General features: G+C 42.3%; 1 protein-coding gene across 1 annotated transcript in view; it reads left to right on the top strand.

Annotated features, from left to right (window-relative positions):
- The window catches only part of MIA2 (MIA SH3 domain ER export factor 2), an 83212-nt gene that overhangs the window by 4055 nt on the left and 72378 nt on the right, over positions 1-6779 (top strand). The gene's annotated exons all lie outside the window — the stretch shown is intronic.

Below are 6779 nucleotides of genomic sequence, written 5' to 3'. Positions count from 1 at the left end.
CTTATAGAGACTTCTGGGATTTTTAAATCCAAAACATCTAGAGGTCTATCTTCTGCCCATCCTTGTCCTAGGCAGTCTATGGGAGTGTGTAAAGCTGGAGGTTTGGGAGGCTGGGTCAGAAGGATTATCAACATGTTGATCTCACCAAGGAGCAAAGTGGGGGTGTTGTCGGAAAAGATATGCCACTTGAGAGGGAGCCAAAGAAGTGATTGTTGTTCAGTCGTGTCCGACTCTTCATGACCCCATGGACCATAGCACGCCAAGCCTTCCTGTCCTGCGCTGTCTCCCGGAGTGTGCTCAAGTTCATATTCATTGCATTGGTGATGCTATCTAGCCATCTCATCCTTTGCCATCCCCTTCTTTTGCCTTCAATCTTTCCCAGCAACAGGGTCTTTTCCAGTGACTTTTCTCTTCGCATTAGGTGGCCAAAATATTTGAGCTTCAGCTTCAGTATCTGTCCTTCCAATGAGCACTCAGGGCTGATTTCCTTTAGGATTGACTGATTTGACCTCCTTGCAGTCCAGGGGACTTGTACATCTTCTCCAGCACCACAGTTTGAAACCATTGATTCTTCGGCGCTCAGCCTTCCTTATAGTCCAGCTCGCACAGCCATACATTACTACTGAGAAAACCATAGCTTTGATTATACGGACCTTTGTCGGCAAGGTGATGTCTCTGCTTCTTCCTATGCTGTCTAGGTTTGCCATAGCTTTCTCCCAGGGAGCAAGCGTCTTTTAATTTCATGGCTACAGTCACCGTCTGCGGTGATCTTGGAGCCCAAGAAAATAAAATCTGTCACTGCTTCCATTTCTTCCCCTTCTATATGCCAGGAAGTGATGGGGCCAGATGCCATGATCTTCGTTTTTTTAATGTTGAGTTTCAAACCAGCTTTTGCACTCTCCACTTTCACCCTCAACAAGAGGCTCTTTAGATCCTCTTCGCTTTCTGCCATTAGGGTGGTATTGTCTGCGTATCTGAGGTTGTTGATAATTCTCCCGGCAATCTTAATTCCAACCTGTGATTCATCCAACCTGGCATTTCTCATGATGAACTCTGCATATAAATTAAATAAGCAGGGCGACAATATACAGCCTTGTCATACTGCTTTCCCAATTTTGAACCAATCGGTTGTTCCATGCCCGGTTCTTACTGTTGCTTCTTGTCCCTCATACAGGTTTCTCAGGAGACAGGTAAGCTGGTCTGGTGCTCCCATCTGTTTTAAGAATTTGCCACAGTTTGTTGTGATCCACACAATCAAAGGCTTTAGTGTATTCAATGAAGCAGAAATAGACGTTTTTCTGGAATTCTCTTGCTTTCTCCATGATCCAGCGAATGTTGACGATTTGATCTCTAGTTCCTCTGCCTCTTCGAAACCCAGCTTGTACTTCCAGAAGTTCTTCTCGGTTCACATACTGCTGAAGCCTAGCTTGTAGGATTTTGAGCATGACCTTGCTGGCATGTGAAATGAGCACAATTGTACGGTAGTTTGAACACTCTTTGGCATTGCCCTTCTTTGGAACTGGAATGTAAACTGACCTTTTCCAGTCTTGTGGCCACTGTTGAGTGTTCCAAATTTGTTGGCATATTGAGTGCAGCACTTTAACAGCATCATCTTTTAGGATTTTAAACAGCTCAGCTGGGAGACTGTCATCTCCGCTAGCTTTGTTGTTAGTAATGCTTCCTAAGGCCCACTTGACTTCACCCTCGAGGATGTCCGGCTCAAGTCCAGTGACCGCACTATCATGGCTATCAGGGACATTAAGATCTTTCCTGTATAGTTCTTCTGTGTATTCTTTCCACCTCTTCTTAATCTCATCTGCTTCTGTTAGGTCCCTGCCTTCTTTGTCCTTTATCATGCCCATCTTTGCACAAAACATTTTTAAATGTAGGAAAGCAGAGGGATGGGGGTGCAAGGACTGGAACCAGAAGTTGGAAAGATGGCCAATACCATTCTTCACCATCTCTAGCTTCTGCATTTCAATTCCCTCTATACAATTCCATACACACTCCGAAGCAGTATGGAAATCTGCCATCTGATGAAGTGGGCAGTGTACATGAAGCTTATGCCATCATAGTAAATTTATTAGTCTTTAAGGGGCCACAACACACTGTTTTTGCTGCAAGATTATCACAGCTATCCCCCTGAAAATGTTTTCTTACTGTGGCTCCCTTTTAGATTGGAAGTCTAAGGGCAGAGAAATGTTTAGGTGCTTCATAAGTAATAGTAATGTTCAAGGCAAATGGTGTGAGAAAAGGAGACGGCAGCTAAGACAATGTCTGAGGGAGGGAGCCAAGTTTCAGTGAGGCCAAGAAGCTGGAGGCACGGGAGAGGAAAAGTTAATGGAATGAGGATGCTTTCTGGATAAGGGAGTGACAATTATAAAGGAAAGGCAACTAACAGAATTCAAAGAAGGGGTGATCTCACCTTGCTGTAAGGGGCTCCTTGGAGGCCTCTCTCAGTCTAATCCAGTAGCCAAGTCCAGACAGACAAAGGGATTCCTTTCAAAGCTTTATTCTTTTATAACTTAACAACTATACCGTTTGCAACTAGATCTGAGCAGCACAGTACTTATGCCCTAAGTTGGAACAGTTGGTCCCCGTTCGAAAGGGAATTACTGGCAGACCCCTGAACTTAAGGACTAGGGAGAGTCCCTCCCCTTTTCCCTTGGATCCTCTGGGCACAGCCGTTGTTTGCGCACCAACCGGGCACTACGCCTCCTTTCCGCGCCCTCCATCTGGCGCCGCTCTCTGCGTCGGCGTTGCGCATCCACCAAGTCTGCTATCTGTGCTCGGTCACTCCCTGGACTGCTTTCTAAGCTAGGAATGCTGGTGGGAGGAATCTCCGTCAGCTGTTGGCCCTGGGAAAGAGGAGCGCGCTCCTCTCCCAGGAGCGACTGCTCTTCCTCAGAATCAGAACTACTCTGGGACTCCATGGGCTCAGTGTCCACCCTGACACTTGCTTTCTTTCTGGCACCATATCAAAATAATTTTTGATATGATGCCCAAGCATTTTAAGTTTTAAATGTTCTTTTAGTTGATTTTTTTCCTTGCTAGTTGAATAGTTTTTATACTTAGTATTTTCTAAGTGTACTGTAATGTTGCACTTGTCTTTTTATAATGTTATGTACACTGCTCTGGGATACCTTGTGGATGAAGGGTGGTTTATAAAATTTAAAAATAAGTAATAAAAGAAATAACAAGCACTAGGAGGCTGGGAAAAACATATTCTGCTTTAAAAATGTCTATTCCACTTCATTGCCCCAAGAGGCTCGAAGCACCTTACAAAAATTTCTCACAATAAAGTCCCAGAAAAATCTAGTGTTGAATGTCCCACGAGTCAAACAGAGAAGAGAGGTGTTCTCTTGAAGCGTCTTTCTTTTGGTGGGTCTGGAGTGGCCATTGCCTGGATGGTGGGTGCTCTACTCTTTTCTGGAGCTAGAACTCTGTTTAATGCCCAGAATCCAGATGCTCTTTTGGTTGTATATATGTCACACAACTAAAACATAGCCTTGAAGGAAGACATGTGGAGAAATGGGAAATAAATGTACATTTATTATGCACAAAGGACCTTGGTTATCTTAATACCCTGTTTTGTTTCAGTGTTGAGATAACCTAAAAAAAGGGAAAATACACGATGATGGCAGGCACAGAAAGGAAGACAATTATGCTCTGAAATGTAAAGGAAGGGAATCAGGAAGGGATTATGCTCTGAAATGTGGAGGAACAGATTATTAGCCTGTCCTGCCCAAGGCAGAGAGTCTGTAACAATATTTTTTTGCTAAAAGCATTCTAAAACAGAATTATAGTCATATCTGTCCCTCATAAATTGCATGAACATCCACTGAAGTCAAGCCAAATGAAAAGAATTCCACTCCTTTTGGAAGATACTTGGACTTTGATTTGTCTCCAACAGAAGGAGTTTTTCAGCTTTGAGGATGTCCCTAAGAATATCTCTATGTTCTGTTTATCAGACGGCACCATTACAAATACTAGGGAGGCTAAAGTTAAACAATCAAGATAAATAACAGGAAGAAAATGAAGTTTAACTAGGACCAATGAGAAATATTGCAAAGAAAATGAAACAAACACTCTTGTGTGTAAGGTGGCAGACTAATTTAGTCTTTCTTTTGTTTTTTATGTAAAAAATTGAGGAAGGGCAGCACCAAAAATGGCCCCAAAAAGGGAGGAGAGATTAAAAAATAATAATTTACTAATATAGTATAGAGCAATCCTACATACCTGGTGGGGGAGGGGAGAGATCCACAGTGGCTGCATCCAAAGCCCTGCCAGCTTGCTGTGGCCAGGGCAGGAGGTAGGGGGTGGTCTTCTGTTTCCATTCTGGTTTGGGTTTTTTCTGAATTAATTACACCCGTTCCTGAATAAAACTGACGAGGTTTCCGGGTATAGATCTCCCTCTCCAGGGGTGAAAAGAGCAGTCCTCAGTATCCTGAGCCAACCTCCTAGGGATTTCTCCCTAACAATGCAATCCTATACATGTCTATTTAGAAGTTGAATTCAACGGAACTTACTCTCAGGTAAGTGTATAAAGGATTTCAGCTAAATAACCTAACATGTTTCATCAAGGGCCCATTGAGGTGGAAGTTGCAGGTTCTTCTATATCACAAAGATGCTCCCCAAGTTAGATGACACAGCATGTGCCTCAAGAACAACCGAGTACAAAGCAGTGCTTTTCAGAGCTATTTCAGAGTTATAGTGGATTCTAAACTGTACCTGAAACAGCAATGTAATGCCTGGAGCAAGTAACATTTTACTTTTTTCTCTATCAACTGTTGTAATCGCCTATTTTGAGACAGTTATCTGAAATTTGGAACTTTGGAGTTGACCAATGAGAGGGCAGATTTGAATGGGAGTGGAAAAGAATCTTGGATAAAGAGGAGTTGGAAAAAGACAGTTGAGGAGAGAAGACTCGACAGGTAACAGGAAAGAGAAGATGAAGCAGAGCTGTCTGGGGAAACCAAAGGCATGTGAGCTGAGCCACGTACCACGTTAAAGCTGTAAGCTTATGCATGCCACAGACTTGAGACTTAGGCCCATTAGAGACAGGTTAACTTCCAATCCATGCATAGGACCAGGCTGTAAAATATAACGGGAAATATAAATTGGATAGTGTGTTGGACCTGCACTGGATAGAGCTGGGTTCAAATCACTACTCAGTTCATTGGGTGACCTTGGCAATACCACTAGTTTTCACCTAATTTACCTCACTGGATTGTGATGATAAAATGACATGACTCCATCTACACCATTGTGAGCTCCTTGAACGAAGGGTGCAATACAAATGCGAGAAATCTGTGTAAGGCATTTTTACATATCCAGCACCACAGAAGCCTCATGCAACCTATTTAAAGCAGATAATTTATAAGGTGAACTGAAACTGGGACCTCCAACTGTTCATTCATTAATCTTCAGAGCATATATTTTGTGGAGACAAAACTGATCTGTGAACCAGCCCAATGACTACTACTACTGATATAATAATAATGATGATGACGATAACAATAATAATGCAGCCCCTGTCTCAGGCTTATAATCTAAAAGACAAGACAAAATGGACTGGGAAGGAGGAGAAAAAAAACAAACCCAGGCACTAATTTAGGGTAACGATATGACACTGCCCCCTGTGTGGATGGACTTCTTGCCAAGGGCTACTCACAGTTCAAAAACAGCCTTGGCAGGCCTCCAAGAAATGGCTTTGCGTCCTGGAAGAGGCTGTAATACGGGTGGACATTGCTAGCATTACAGGGTGGGGCTTTCTGGGGCCTTGCTGGAATTTGCTGTTGTCTCATCACTCCTACTATAGCAGGAAAGATTGGGGAAGCCTAGACAATACCATCCACTCCAAGAGAATATGGTCTTCTAGGGTGGCCAAGTGTGCTACTTTACAGAGGACAGTCCTCTATTTGAAGGACTGTCCAGTCCAAATCAGGTTTAAAGATAATGAACCATAAGAAGGAAGAGCAGGGAGGGGCCTTGAAGTGGCCTATCAGCAGGCACTTAGGTTGCCTGATCTTCCCCACTGTGTCTTCCCAGCTATAGTGAGATTTATTGTATTTCTATTTAAATTATAATAATTATTTCTAAATGCGCATCTATACATATAAACTAGGATATGCAATTTTTGTGCATCCTGTGCCCTCTTTTGTACTTTATTTTGTGGCACTGCGTGTCCTCTTTTTTTGGTGATGTGATTGTCCAACTTACTTCCTCACAAAAAAGTGGTCAGACAGTCAGATCTTTCTGTCAGAGTACGTAAGTATTAAGACAGCTGTGTAGGCATCCTCTGCTTCATTTGCAGTTCAGCTGCCAATGTACAAGACAAAAGAGTAAATAGCTGATTCCTCAGCCACCATCAATTATGAGGAAAAGAGATTTCCCCCATCCAACATTCCTCAGCCCTGCTTCCAACCAAACTTAAGTGTTATTGTATGCAAATAAACACAGCATCGCATACCAAATTACTTGCTAAACATTTTTGAAAAATTATTTGAACAGCCAAAACAAAAATAAAATTAATAATTGGAAATAACATATTTTCTTTAGTATTTCCTGTTAATCAACGTTGTATCCTTTTCTGTACAATGTTTCATAAAGCATACCAATAACTTGTTTATACAAATGAGTTTATTGGAATATCTGAATTCTACAGTTTGACTGAAATCAGGTTTTTTATTTCAGAACACTGGTCTGTGTTATCAAACACAGTTAATCATTAAGCCACTTAATCGGGACATTTGACTCGGCAGATTGTTGAAAGGGCA

Source organism: Heloderma suspectum, chromosome 1 (assembly GCF_057233095.1).
Source record: "Heloderma suspectum isolate Gila_16-S chromosome 1, 16-S_ref, whole genome shotgun sequence".
In the NCBI taxonomy this organism is placed as follows: domain Eukaryota; kingdom Metazoa; phylum Chordata; class Lepidosauria; order Squamata; family Helodermatidae; genus Heloderma; species Heloderma suspectum.
Note: the sequence above shows the minus strand (reverse complement) of the source record. Positions and strands in the feature narration are given on the sequence as shown.